At 35.8% G+C, this 15,780-nt stretch overlaps 1 pseudogene; it reads right to left on the bottom strand.

Annotated features, from left to right (window-relative positions):
* Positions 1-1,484: 1,484 nt before the first annotated feature.
* LOC110144442 (prefoldin subunit 6 pseudogene) lies at positions 1,485-2,063 on the bottom strand (annotated as a pseudogene).
* Between the last annotated feature and the right edge of the window lie 13,717 nt (positions 2,064-15,780).

Genomic DNA, 15,780 nt, shown 5'->3' with positions numbered 1-15,780 from the left:
GAATACAAGGGCGGTAAGCCACATCATATTTCTAACCAATCCACCATGATGGAAAATAAGTATAAAAACTAGAAGGAATAAGTTGCAGAGGAATTTTGTCCTGCAGAAGTAGGAAGCTCCACCATCACTGGCTCTATCTCCTAAGAAGTAGGGGAAAATGGATTTGCAATGACATGCGCAGGATAGGTTTTAAGAAGGTGTACCATGGAAAGAACACACACGCAGCAGAGGAAATGTTCTGTCAATAGTCTTCTCGTATTATTTCATCTTGCTTTTCCCTTTGATAAAGGAATTAACATTTGTGAAGCATAAATTATGATATGGGCACAGAAGAGAGCCACTAAAGAGTCCAGTTCCTCTCCTTTATGTACATGTTCTGTGCCAGTTTTATACTCATAAAAATGGCTTTATAGCTATCATGTGGTCCAGTCAAGTTCAGGCCTTATGGCATGGAGTATACTCTTTGCATATGAGCATCAACAACCTTAACTGCAGCAATGTGGCTGTTGTAAATAAATGGGACTCTGGGATCCAGACTTGTTAATCAAATAGCTGCTTTATGTCTGATTCTGTCTTAAATTCTGTATGGGAATTGTACTTTGCAGGAGGGAGTGTTCATTATCATAATATTCTTTCTTCTATTTGTGGTGAGGCAGTAGTGCTCTGTTTAAAAAAATATACCACTGTATGAAGGATGAAATACCAACATTAATTTTTGCTTCTTTGTAGAAATTTTTCAGAAATAGGGAGCAAAAATATTTGCCTGGCTACCAAGTTGTTCTTACAAAATCAATAAAATGTATTTAATATGTTTGATTGAAAAATAAATTGAGAGGTTGTCTTTTTTCCATTGTACATCCTTGCCTCCTTTGTCGAAGATAAGGTGACCATAGGTTTGTGGATTTATCTCTGGGCTTTCTATTCTGTTCCATTGATCTATGTTTCTGTCTTTGTGCCAGTACCATACTGTCTTTTTTTTTTTTTTTCCATTTATTTTATTAGTTGGAGGCTAATTACTTTACATCATTACAGTAGTTTTTGTCATACATTGAAATGAATTAGCCCCATACTGTCTTGATGACTGTGGCTTTGTAGTAGAGTCTGAAGTCAGGTAGATTGATTCCTCCAGTTCCATTCTTCTTTCTCAAGATTACTTTGGCTATTTGAGGTTTCTTGTATTTCCATACAAATTGTGAAATTATTTGTTCTAGTTCTGTGAAAAATACCGTTGGTAGCTTGATAGGGATTGCATTGAATCTATAGATTGCTTTGGGTAGTATAGCCATTTTGACAATATTGATTCTTCCAATCCATGAACATGGTATATTTCTCCATCTGTTTGTGTCTTCTTTGATTTCTTTCATCAGTGTTTTATAGTTTTCTATGTATAGGTCTTTTGTTTCTTTAGGTAGATATACTCCTAAGTATTTTATTCTTTTTGTTGCAATGGTGAATGATATTGTTTCCTTAATTTCTCTTTCTGTTTTCTTTCTTTTTTTTTTTTTCACATTTTATTAACTACAGTATAGACCCTAGAGCTGCCTCATTCCTTCCCCTCCCCCATCCCCCAGGACAGGGTCAGGCCTTCCCAGGAGCCCCTGCCTTTGCCGCCTGTGCCCGCTGAAACTCCTGCTGCAGCTGAGCAAGGGTCTCCCTCTGCTGTTCTGACTGCCGTTCTAGGTCCCGGAGCTGGGATTCATATCGTTTAATCTCAGCTGTGATGTAGTCCAGCCTTTTCCCCACTGTGGCCCGAGCTTCCCCCAGCTCCTGTTTGACCAGCACCGGCCCCAGAAGTTTAAACACCACGTTGGACCCATCCAGCAGGGCCAGTTCCTCCTTCACGATATTATTCTCTGTTAGTTGTGCCTCTAGTTTCTGCCTCCCTGACATGGATTTACTCAAGTCCTTCTGCAGCTATTGATATTTCTCCACTTCTCCCTGCAGCTTCTTCTGGATTAGCTCAGCCATGGCGGGGACAAAAGCCGCCAGCCTCAGGGAGTGGCAGGAGAGACGGAACCCCTAACCCCTCAGCCAAACCGCTCCTTGACTCACGTTCTCTCTTCAGTATTCTCTTTCTGTTTTCTCATTGTTAGTGTATAGGAATGCAAAGGATTTCTGTGTGTTAATTTTATATCCTGCAACTTTACTATATTCGTTGATGAGCTCTAGTAATTTTCTGGTAGAGTCTTTAGGGTTTTCTATGTAGAGGATCATGTCATCTGCAAACAGAGAGAGTTTCACTTCTTTTCTTATCTGGATTCCTTTTACTTCTTTTTCTGCTCTGATTGCTGTGGCCAACACTTTCAAAACTATGTTGAATAGTAGTGGTGAGAGTGGGCACCCTTGTCTTGTTCCTGATTTTAGGGGAAATGCTTTCAATTTTTCACCATTGAGGGTAATGCTTGCTGTGGGTTTGTCATATATAGCTTTTATTATGTTGAGGTATGTTCCTTCTATTCCTGCTTTCTGGAGAGTTTTAATCATAAATGGATGTTGAATTTTGTCAAAGGCTTTTTCTGAATCTATTGAGATAATCATATGGTTTTTATCTTTCAATTTGTTAATGTGGTGTATTACATTGATTGATTTATGGATATTAAAGAATCCTTGCATTCCTGGGATAAAGCCCACTTGGTCATGGTGTATAATTTTTTTTTAATATGTTGTTGGACTCTGTTTGCTAGAATTTTGTTAAGGATTTTTACATCTATGTTCATCAGTGATATTGGCCTGTAGTTTTCTTTTTTTGTGTCATCTTTGTCTGGTTTTGGAATTAGGGTGATGGTGGCCTCATAGAATGAGTTTGGAAGTTTACCTTCTGCAATTTTCTGGAAGAGTTTGAGTAAGATAGGTGTTAGCTCTTCTCTAAATATTTGGTAGAGCTGGGAAAACTGGTCAACCACCTGTAAAAGAATGAAACTAGAACACTTTCTAACACCATACACAAAAATAAACTCAAAATGGAATAAAGATCTAAATGTAAGACCAGAAACTATAAAACTCCTAGAGGAAAATATAGGCAAAACACTCTCTGACATAAATCACAGCAGGATCCTCTATGATCCACATCCCAGAATATTAGAAACAAAAGCAAAAATAAACAAATGGGACCTAATAAAACTTAAAAGCGTTTGCACAACAAAGGAAACTATAAGCAAGGTGAAAAGACAGCCCTCAGATTGGGAGAAAATAATAGCAAATGAAGCAACAGACAAAGGATTAATCTCAAAAATATACAAGCAACTCCTCCAGCTCAACTCCAGAAAAATAAATGACCCAGTCAAAAAATGGGCCAAAGAACTAAACAGACATTTCTCCAAAGAAGATGGCTAACAAACACATGAAAAGATGCTCAACATCACTCATTTGCAGAGAAATGCAAATCAAAACCACAATGAGGTACCATTACATGCCAGTCAGGATGGCTGCTATCCAAAAGTCTACAAGCAATAAATGATGGAGAGGGTGTGGAGAAAAGGGAACCCTCTTATACTGTTGGTGGGAATGCAAACTAGTACAGCCGCTATGGAAAACAGTGTGGAGATTTCTTAAAAAACTGGAAATAGAACTGCCATATGACCCAGCAATCCCACTCCTGGGCATACACACCGAGGAAACCAGATCTGAAAGAGACACGTGCACCCCAATGTTCATCGCAGCACTATTTATCATAGCCAGGACATGGAAGCAACCTAGATGCCCATCAGCAGATGAATGGATAAGGAAGCTGTGGTACATATACACCATGGAATATTACTCAGCCATTAAAAAGAATTCACTTGAATCAGTTCTAATGAGATGGATGAAACTGGAGCCCATTATACAGAGTGAAGTAAGCCATAAAGATACAGACAATTACAGTATACTAACACATATATATGGAATTTAGAAAGATGGTAATGATAACCCTATATGCAAAACAGAAAAAGAGACACAGATGTACAGAACAGACTTTGGGACTCAGTGAGAGAAGACGAGGGTAGGATGTTTCAAGAGAACAGCATCAAAACATTGTATATTATCTAGGGTGCAACAGATCACCAGCCCAGGTTGGATGCATGAGACAAGTGCTTGGACCTGGTGCACTAGGAAGACCCAAAGGGATCGGGTCGAGAGGGAGGTGGGCGGGGGGATCGGGATGGAGAATACATGTAAATCTATGGCTAATTCATGTCAATGTATGACAAAAACCACTACAATATTGTAAAGTAATTAGCCTCCAACTAATAAAAATAAATGAAAAAAAAAGTTTACTGAGAAAATAAAAGAAAACTCCATGAAAAAAAAAAAAGAAAAATAAATTGAACACATTAAAAAATTTTATCTAAATTAAATTATACAAAAATTGATAAAACAATACATAAATGTAATATCAAAACAAAATATAATCCACATAACTCTGATAAATCTTTATTGTGATTAATTGCATTGAGTTCAAAATTGAATAAATAGTAATTGCATTTTAAATATATTTCTTTTATGCGTTAAAAGAAGTAACTATTTTGATTCAATGATTTTTATATTCATTGCTTAGGAGATAATTAAATGATATTTCTTACCTCTTTGAAATGAAACGAAAGCAAAAATCAATATGTTAGAAAGTTTTATCTACATATGCACATATACTATCAATTGCTACTGAAATTTATAATTTTTATCAGTGTTAAGTCTTAAATTAGGATTTGTTTAACAAAGAGAAAAATAACTGATCAGATTTTATATGTTTGTCACTACTGCACACTTTTCCAAACTCAATCCTTTATGGAATCTACCTTAGTGCTTAAAGATAATGAGGTGGCATTTGGACAATTCATCAGTGAATCAGTATAGTCAATTTTCTTCCCTCAACTAATAAGGATGGGAATAAAATTTAATTTTGTATATATGAATTAAGAATTTTATTTCATATATATGACTTAAATTTCCATTTGAAGGTCAAATCTATCTGTAGGCTTTTCATTCATTTAAAATTAGAGTGAAGAGTGCAGTTCATGATACACATAAATGTTTTTAGTTTTTTATGGGAAAATGTAAGCTCACCTAGAATATTGAGAACTACTTATAAAAGCTCTCATCTGTTGGTGTAAATGGCCTGCTCTAAAGTAACACTTATTCTAAAGTATTTTTGTAAAAAATCATTTAGTTCTTCATTCTGGTGCCTATTTTCCACATATTGGACAGAATGGCAAAGAGGTTGCACTTTGAGTATACAGAAAAAGTAATATCCAATTACCTTATTTCAATAAATAAAATATTATATAGTTAAACACTTGTGTATATAGTTCTCCATTATCACATTTCCTCTTTCCTTTCCCAAGATAACCACTATTCTTGATTTGTCATCCCTAGGCATGTATTTTCACAGTTAATACATATTTGTGTTTATCCAAAACTATATAACATTTTTAACATACTAAATTGCATTACTAGAAAATACAGTCCATGAAGAAAGAATCTTTGATGAATTTGTTTACTGATGTATATTATAAGCATGCAGCACATATTAGCTACTCAATAAATATTCATTAAGGAAAAAATTTAATTACTGATACATAGAAAATCCAAGAAAGTAAACTGAAAAGGAAAGAAGAAATCCATACTGATTTTGGAATTCATAACCTACAAAAACTGTTACAACAATCACTATCTGACATACAATACAAAACACTTCTTTACAGAATAAAATGAAAGGACTCATTTGTTTGAGCAATAAAAAAGATCAAATGCTTATGACTAAAGTATACTTTAATGTACAGTAACAATATATATGAAACAAATTTTCAAACGTTCTTAACGAAGTACTGCATGCAAACAAAACCTACACAATTGCAAAGACAAATGGTTAAGAAAACTCAAAATCATTAACCTGTCAAATTATCTTAAGTTTAGTTCTAAATTTAATGTGACTTTGGTCAATATATAATTATGTTCATTTTTCCCAGAAGGAAAATTTTGAATCTAAAAGTTATATGATCAATGAAAAGAATATGCATATCCAGAAAAACTACTCACAAAAATTAGAACGGACATGTTCACCCAGATATAGCAATTTATGATAAAACATCAGTAATTAAACCATTTCCCAATAAATCTAAATACACCCATGAAATTAGTTTGGTGGCACCACAGACCAGTAGAACAGAATAGACAGCAAATGATTTATGGACAATGACGTCACCATCTGAGAGTAAGCCAAGTCCAAAGAGCAATTCACACTGTACAGAAGGATTAATTCTACACACATCACACAGCTAAATAAAAAAAAAAAATGAACCAGAAATTTGAAAAATTTTACTACTCATTCTGAGTTACAGTGTCCTTTAATTTTTGCAGCACACTTGATGTCAAAGAAAAGTGCACCTGATGGAATTAAACAGGAATAAACAAAGAAATCACACTGTGCAACTTAACTACATGCAATTTCTATTTGTCAATCATACCTTGATAAAATTATGGATAAACATTGCTGTTCTGATAGGAGTAAGATTGAACTCAAGTACTGGGGTGAGCTAGTGAAGGCTGTACCCTAGGACCTTGCGGGGATTGATCAAAGTGACCAGTCCCCTGTTTTTGCTGATTGGTTAGAAGTTAGACATCTATCCTCTCACAGAGCTGGGAGCTAGGGGTACTATTTTTCCTTCTGATTACATTTCAAAGACATGGCACCCAAGTCCATGGGAAAGAGGCTTGGAGAAGATTTGAGTCTTAAATGATCAGAGAAAGAATTTCAACTGCAGATTTTCTACAGCAAATGCTCTAAGGATGAGGAGGTCAGGAGCATACAGTCAGGAAGGTTTAGTGAAGTCAAGTGGAAGATTTAGTCCATCTTGGTCAATGGTCAGTTAGTCGGCCTCTGTAAATACATCGAATAAACTGTTTTTACTTTTCATCCCACTGCTGTGGAATGTTGCACCAGAAAGCTTATTCAGTCAGTTCGGTCACTCAGTAGTGTCTGACTCTTTGCTACCCCCATGGACTGCAGCACACCAGGCTTCCCTGTCCATCACCAACTCCCAGAGCATACTCAAACTCATGTCCACTGTGTCAGTGATACCATCCAACCATCTCATCCTCTGTCGTCCCCTTCTCCTCCCACCTTCAATCTTCTCCAGCATCAGGGTCTTTTCAAATGAGTTTGTTCTTCACATCAGGTGGCCAAAGTATTGGAGTTTTAGCTTCAGCATGAGTGCTTTCAATGAATATTAAGGACTGATTTCCTTTAGGGTTGACTGGTTGGATCTCCTTGCAATCCAAGGGACTCTCAAGAGTCTTCTCCAACATCACAGATCAGAAACATCAGTTCTTCACTGCTCAGCTTTCTTTATAGTCCAACTCTCACACCCATACATGACCACTGGAAAAACCACAGCTTTGACTAGATGGACTTTTGTTGGTAAAGTAATGTCTCTGCTTTTTAATATACTGTCTAGGTTGGTTATAGCTTTTCTTCCAAGGAGTAAGTGTTTTTTTTTTTTTTTTTAATTTCATGGCTGCAGTCACCACCTGAAGTGATTTTGGAGCCCCCCCCCCCCAAAAAAATCTCTCACTGTTTCCATCATTTCCCCATCTATTTGCCATGAAGTGATGGGACCAGATGCCATGATCTTTGTTTTCTGAATGTTGAGTTTTAAGCCAACTATTTCACTCTCCTCATTCACTTTCATCAAGAGGTTCTTTAGTTCTTCTTTACTTTCTGCCATAAGGGTGGTGCCATCTGCATATCTGAGGTTATTGATATTTCTCCCTGTAATCTTGATTCCAGCTTTTGTTTCATCCAACCCAGGATTTCTCATCATGTACTCTGCATATAAGTGAGATAAGCAGGGTGACAATATACAGCCTTGACGTACTCCTTTTCCTATTTGAAACCAGTCTGTTGTTTCATGTCCAGTTCTAAATTGCTTCCTGACATGCATACATATTTCTCAGGAGACAGGTCAGGTGGTCTGCTATTCTCATCTTTAAGAATTTTCCACAGTTTGTTTTTGGCATAGTCAATAAAGCAAAAGTAAATGTTTTTCTGGAACTCTCTTGCTTTTTTGACGATTCAGCGGATGTTGGCAATTTGACCTCTGGTTCCTCTGCCTTTTCTAAATTCAGCTTGAATATCTGGAAGTTCATGTTTCATGTACTGTTGGAGCCTGGCTTGGAGAATATTGAGTTTATTAAGTGTGACTAATAAGATATAATCATGATTCCAACTTCTTCTAGACCATCAGTGTTGCCAAGATTTCTTCTATTACACCTAGAGTTTATAACTCATGGCATTTAAGGATATAATTTCATGTCACTGTTTTTAAGAATCCCAGAAAATGTTTCAAATTGAGAAAAGTAAGTCTATTTTGCCGGAAATTTTAGAACTTGATCACACTTTCTCTTTCATAAAATACATTCTTGAGTAATTAACTTCTTCCATGATGTACCATAACTTAAAATTTATAAACATCTTTACATATTTTAAAAAACAAATTGTACTATTTGTATTTGCCAGAATAGCTTTGGATTGTGTAGGCTTAATTCCATGTATTTAACTGAATGCATCTTTTTGGAAGTTTTGGCAAACTCTGTCCAATATAAATTATGTTTTCAATTTTTCTTATTTCTCTTGATCCAAATGATTTTCTATATATTTTCTACTTTTAGAACACCATCCAAACTAAAATTTTGTCCATTCCTCTTTTATCATTCTGAATATTGTCTGTTATAATGTATTCATTGAACTTTCCATCTCTCTCTCTCTTTCTTCTTTATATGGTAGTATCACCATTTCAAAATGTTTGCTTTACAACTTTATTTTCCAAATACAGTGCCTAGATTGGAGTAGTTTTGATACACATGATTGATGAATGCATGAGAGCATGATGTGAAACAAACATCCTAATAAATTTATACATGTTTTTATTATTTTAAATTTTATAAACATTTTAAGCCCTATATCTCCCTGAAGTTGTTTAACCTAAGCTTTAGTGCTGGTGTATAAGTGATAGAAAAAAATTATTGAATTTAGATATTTCAAGTTCACATTTCCAAGTACATATTCACTTTCTTCTGCTCATTTGATATCATGCTTCTTTTTTGAAACTTTCTTGACCAGCATTATTTGAAGTCTTTCAAAACACAAAGCTTAGAAGTATAATAACATCAATTAAAATTTTTCTCCTCTGTTCTTCATAAATGCATTTCATTAAATGACACTTTTTATACTATATCATTTAGGCATGTTTTCAAGTTTATAAAATGTACTGTTTAAAATAATTAATATGACACTTTGAATTAGCTTAGTTCTGTTAGCCTGTACTTCAAGTCTCCAGAGAACACCTTCAAAAGTAATACTTATAAATATGATTTTATCCATTTGGTTATTAATTTTACCCTGGGCTTATTCTAGATATACTGGTGCATGCATGCATACTAAGTTGCTTCACTCATGTCAGACATTGCGTGATGCTATGGACTCTAGCCTACCAGATTCCTCTGTCCATGGGATTCTCCAGGCAAGAATAGTGGAGTGGGTATCTATCGTCTTCTCCAGGGGATCTTTCTGACCCAGGGATCAAACCCAGGTCTCCTGCTTTGCAGGCAGATTCGTTACCAGGGAAGCCCAGACATTATTACTACAGTCTCTAAAAAATCACACATACACACGGAAATAGTGCCTTCTAGTACTTGCTAGCCTGCAAATGCCAAGATTAACTATAAGAACTAATTTTGATCACATACTTACTCAGATTACTGATCTATAAAAAGAATGCCAAAAGCCAAATTGTAAAAATGAGGAAATTATGAACTAGTCACACCAAGTTTACCAGAGTAAGTGCCTTGACCTAGATTATACATCATTCATCTGGCATTAAATTACATTTCCTGTAAGACTGTGGGTATACAAATACACTTGAAGGTAAGTGTGTGTTTGCACTTGTAATCTACCTAATTATTAGGAAATTCATCAAACCACACCGAAATAAGAGAACCCCATATTTCTGTCACAGCTGCTGAGCTTGCATTATATAGTGGGCTAGCCAGAGAAGCCCCAGAGAGGTTAATGGTATGAAAATAGATGAAGAAGGAGGTGTGGAACAATTATGTTATTTATACAGAACGGAGAGATAATTCTAAGCAATGGCATTGAAGAGACAAGTGAGTGCCCAAATTCTTCATTATTCCACAGAACAAGGTGCACCCGGATCACTCATTTGTACCATGTTCAATTTTCAAAAGAGGGGAGCTACCTTATCTGGTGAACTTCACTTGCTATCAGGAACATTCCAAGAGAGACAGTGAACCCCACCCCCATATCACATTCCATGTATGTCCGTTAGTTTAAAAGGGGCTAGAACACACTCAGGGCACACACAGTTTCTTCACACAGTGGAGTCTGTACTGTGAGGGCCCCGGGTACAAATTTACCTGCCAAGAATGCTGACATTGGCCAAAGGTCTTTGCCCTTTTTGCAAACTGGGTCATCACAAAGTTTCAAACTTGTAAATTTGCAAGTAACATTTACGTACTTGTGTTAATAATGGTGGTATTTATCATGGTTATTGTTCTTTAGTCACTCATTTGTGTCCAACTCTTTGTGACCCCATGGACTGTAGCATGCCAGGCTTCCCTGTCCTTCACTATCTCCCAGAGTTTGCTCAAACCATGTCCAATGAATCAGTGATGCCATCCCACCATCTCATCCTCTGTCTCCCGCTTTTCCTCCTGCTCTCAGTCTTTCCCAGCATCAGGGTCTTTTCCAATGAGTTGGCTTTTTGCATCTGGTGGCCAAAGTATTGGAGCTTCAGTTCAGCATCAGTCCTTCTGGTGAATATTCAGGGTTGATATCCTTTAGGATTAACTGATTTGATCTTGTTGTCCAAGGGACTCTCAATAATCTTCTACAGCATCACAGTTTGAAAGCATCAGTTCTTTGGCACTTAGCCTTCTTTATGGTCCAACTCTCACATCCGTACAGGATTACTGTAAAAAATCGTATCTTTGACTATTCTGACCCTTGTAGGAAAATTATATTTCTACTTTTTAATATGGTATCTTGGTTTGTCACTTTAAAAAGACTGAATATTTTTATGCAAACCGGGTAATAAATTTTAATTAATATTTTCATAAATTAATGATAAGGGTAGTCCCCAAATTCCACTGAAACTACTGAGATGTCAGTATATATATTTTAAATGCTCAACTTTTTTTTTTTTTTTAATTTTTTTTTTTTTTTATATATATATATTTTTTTTATTAGTTGGAGGCTAATTACTTTACATCATTACAGTAGTTTTTGTTATACATTGAAATGAATTAGCCATGGATTTACATGTATTCCCCATCCCAGTCCCCCCTCCCACCTCCCTCTCCACCTGATCCCTCTGGGTCTTCCCAGTGCACCAGGCCCTAGCACTTGCCTCATGTACCCAACCTGGGCTGGTTATCTGTTTCACCCTAGATAATATACATGTTTCAATGCTGTTCTCTTGAAACATCCCACCCTCGCCTTCTCCCAGAGTCCACAAGTCTGTTCTATACAACTGAGTCTCTTTTTCTGTTTTGCATATAGGGTTATAATTACCATATTTCTAAAGTCCATATATATGTGTTAGTATACTGTAATGGTCTTTATCTTTCTGGCTTACTTCGCTCTGTATAATGGGCTCCAGTTTCATCCATCTCATTAGAACTGATTCAAATGAATTCTTTTTAATGGCTGAGTAATATTCCATGGTGTATATGTACCACAGCTTCCTCATCCATTCGTCTGCTGATGGGCATCTGGGTTGCTTCCATGTCCTGGCTATTATAAACAGTGCTGCGATGAACATTGGGGTGCACGTGTCTCTTTCAGATCTGGTTTCCTTGGTGTGTATGCCCAGAAGTGGGATTGCTGGGTCATATGGCAGTTCTATTTCCAGCTTTTTAAGAAATCTCCACACTGTTTTCCATAGTGGCTGTACTAGTTTGCATTCCCACCAACAGTGTAAGAGGGTTCCCTTTTCTCCACACCCTCTCCAGCATTTGTTGCTTGTAGACTTTTGGATAGCAGCCATCCTGACTGGCGTATAATGGTACCTCATTGTGGTTTTGATTTGCATTTCTCTGATAATGAGTGATGTTGAGCATCTTTTCATGTGTTTGTTAGCCATCTGTATGTCCTCCTTGGAGAAATGTCTGTTGAGTTCTTTGGCCCATTTTTTGATTGGGTCATTTATTTTTCTGGAGTTGAGCTGGAGGAGTTGCTTGTATATTTTTGAGATTAATCCTTTGTCTGTTGCTTCATTTGCTATTATTTTCTCCCAATCTGAGGGCTGTCTTTTCACCTTGCTGATAGTTTCCTTTGTTGTGCAAAAGCTTTTAAGTTTCATTAGGTCCCATTTGTTTATTTTTGCTTTTATTTCTGAAATTCTGGGATGTGGGTCATAGAGGATCCTGCTGTGATTTATGTCGGAGAGTGTTTTGCCTATGTTCTCCTCTAGGAGTTTGATAGTGCTCAACTTTTAAAAAAGTTATTGTTAAAAAAAAAGTTATTGTAAAAACTAATTTCCCAACTTTTGAAATCCAAGAATCCTTATATATATATAAAAAGACAGCATTGTAAAATAAGTATTGTTTTGGATTGGTATTGAGGACTTATATAAAACAAAAACACAATAGCTCCTACCCAGAAATGTTTTAGTAATGCTGTATAATCAAATATGCTAATATTCTAATTCATATCTTTTGCTATGTAATTTCAGGTGTCACCATTCCCTATTATGTCCCATGCACTCTGTTTCAGGGATGATAAACTAATTCTTTATGAACGATTCACTTTGCCCTTCTAATCCTGATAAAGCTTCTGAACTGCATAATTATCTTTGCTTCACCTAAAATTTTAGATAGGTGTGTTTCCACAATAAAATCCTCATTTTCTAGAACATTTATTTTGAGACACTTTGGCCACTCCCATATGAATGTACACCTAATTGTAATGGTGAGATCAGGAGTTACGTAGATTAAAATAGAGTAGAAACCTTATGATGTCTGAATAATTCAGAACACCTACCTTCATGGAGCAGAATTTCCAGCTACGTCAAACAAACCTTTTAAAAGAAGATTGAAGACAGCACCTCTACCTTTTTAAGTGTAAAAAAACTGTGGGCCAGTAATGACTTTCAGGAAGATACCAAAAAGTCTTTGTTAAGTAAGCATGGAATTTTAAATGTTTAATGACAGCAAAGAGCATAGACTATACCTTTAATCATAAAAACATTGTCCACGGATATAACTTGATTCTGAGTTTTAAAATCTACAATTGTATAACATATAAAACAAAGCAAAGTGGTATTGCCTTTACTTTTCTCAATTGCCTTCCTCTATTAAGAGATAAAAGCTATCTTAAAAAAAAAAGAAAGAAAGAAAAGTTATCTTTATTGGTAATCAAACAGTGATTTTTTAAACATGTAGTTCTTTAGTGTCTTGGCCTTGCATTCTTTACAGAAATGGTATATGTAATAACTGTTATTAGAAAGTCACTGGGTTATTTCCTTTAAAGACAGATACTGAAAACTCAGATATATTAACATTATCCATTATATCCTTCCCATTTCCTAAATTACCCTGGATGTATCAATATCTCCTGCATGTCAGCAGTGGTATAAATCCCTAGAGCATTATGTAAATCATGCTTTTAGTTGGAAATTACAGAAAGGACATGCATTGCAAAATGGCAGCATAATAACTTGGAATTACTTAATATATATCAGCAAATATTTGAGACATAAAAGGAAGGCAGTATATTTAGTGAGGGAATGTCCATTTTAGATTTAAACAGATCTTCATTCAAAAGTGCATGCCCTACATCTGTGGAAAAACTAATGAATGGTTTTGAGATTTAGTTTTCTCATCCTTAATATAGGGTTAGCTTTACCTTAAAATTTTGTAGCATATATTCAATAAAATATTATAGTTAAAGATGTCTCAGTTAATATACGTTCTCAGTTAAATTATTTGCTGCTGTCATATTGCTAAGGATAATAAAAAGCCTTTTTAATTATGTTATTTCTACAATTACATTTCAAAAGATGATAAAATTTTGTTATTTCACTCTGTCTTGCTTCCTATGGGTTTAGTTATATTCACCATGGTGTAAATAATTTCCAAAGTAGCATTTATATTGCTGCAAGAAATAATTGGGACAGAAGGAGAAGAGGGCATCAGAGAATGAGATGGCTGGATGGCATCACCGATGCAATCAACATGAACTTGGGCAAACTCTGGGAGATGGTGAGGGACAGGGAGGCCTGGCGTGCTGCAGTCCATGGGGTCTCAAGGGGTCAGACACAACTGGGTGGTTGGACAACAACAAAGAAATCATTAAGAGTTTTCTTGTGAATATAATTCACATTAAAATACTAGGTCATTATTCTTGCCATTCACACCTGTAATCTGGATTACTTCTCAACCCTTCCCTGAACTGTCTCTTGCAAAATTTACAACAATTTCTTTGGTATATATTCCAAAAGGACATTCTAAAGCTCTCAGCTCCTTAACTTCTCTGCAGGATTAAACAGTGTTGGTGCTTTCTTTCTTCTTTTGTTTAATCATGATGAGAACAATTAACATTAGATTTACTCTTTTAATAGATGTGGAAGTACACGACATAGGCACAATGTTACACAGAAGACCTCTAGAGCTTATCCATCTTGCATAACTAAAATTTTCATACCTGTTGATTAGCAACTCCCAATCACCTCTTCCCCTCACCTCCTGACAATCACCATTATATTCTCTGCTTCTGTGACTACTTTTAGATACCTCATATAAATAGAATAACACAGTATTTGTCTTTCTGTGATTTGCTTATTTCACCTAGCATAGTGTTCTCAGAGTTCATCAATATTGTCACATAGTGCAGGATTTCCTTCTTTTAGGAGAACAATATTCTATCATATGTATATATCATATTTTCTTTACTCACTTGTCTGTAGACATTTAGGTTGTATATATCTTGGCTATGGTAAAGACCATTGCAATCACCATGGGAGTCTGATATCTCTTCAAGATCCTCATTTCAATTCTTCTGGATATATACCCAGAAGTGAAATTTTGGTTGATAATATAGGTAGATCCTGATCTTAATTCTTCTGTGTATATATCCAGAAGAGATTTTTTGATTTATAATATAAGTAGTGTGGCTCAGCTGGTAAAGAATCTGCCTGAAATGGGTTCAGTCCCTGAGTTGAGAAGATCCCCTGGTGAATGGAAAGGGTACCCACTGCAGGATTCTGGCATAGAGAATTCCACGGACTGTATAGTCCATGGGGTGGCAAAGAGTCAGACACGACTGAGAGAATTTCACTTCCATAGGTAGCTCTGGTTTTAATTTCTTGAGGAAACTCCATATTGTTTTCTATAGCAACTACACCTTTTGTATTCACCAACAGTGCAACATTCTTCTAATTTCTCTGCATCCTCGCCAACACTTGTCTTTTGCTTTGTTGATAATAGCCAACCTAACAAGTATGCACTGCTTTCTCATTGTAGTTTTGTTTTGCAAGTCCCTAGTGATAAATGACAGTGAGCGTCTTTTCATATATCTTTAGGAACATGTAGGAGAAAAGCTTCATGACATTGATCTTGGCAGTGATTTCTTGTGTATGACACTTAAGCACAGGCAACAAAAGCTAAAATAGATGAATAGAACTGTATCAAACTAAAATGATTCCTGGAGCTCTATGAGCCTAAAATTTAAGTAACATTCAGGTTTTAGATAGGCTAACAAACTGGATATTTTGGAAACTATAACCAGTA

Source organism: Odocoileus virginianus, chromosome 8 (assembly GCF_023699985.2).
Source record: "Odocoileus virginianus isolate 20LAN1187 ecotype Illinois chromosome 8, Ovbor_1.2, whole genome shotgun sequence".
NCBI lineage: Eukaryota > Metazoa > Chordata > Mammalia > Artiodactyla > Cervidae > Odocoileus > Odocoileus virginianus.
Note: the sequence above shows the minus strand (reverse complement) of the source record. Positions and strands in the feature narration are given on the sequence as shown.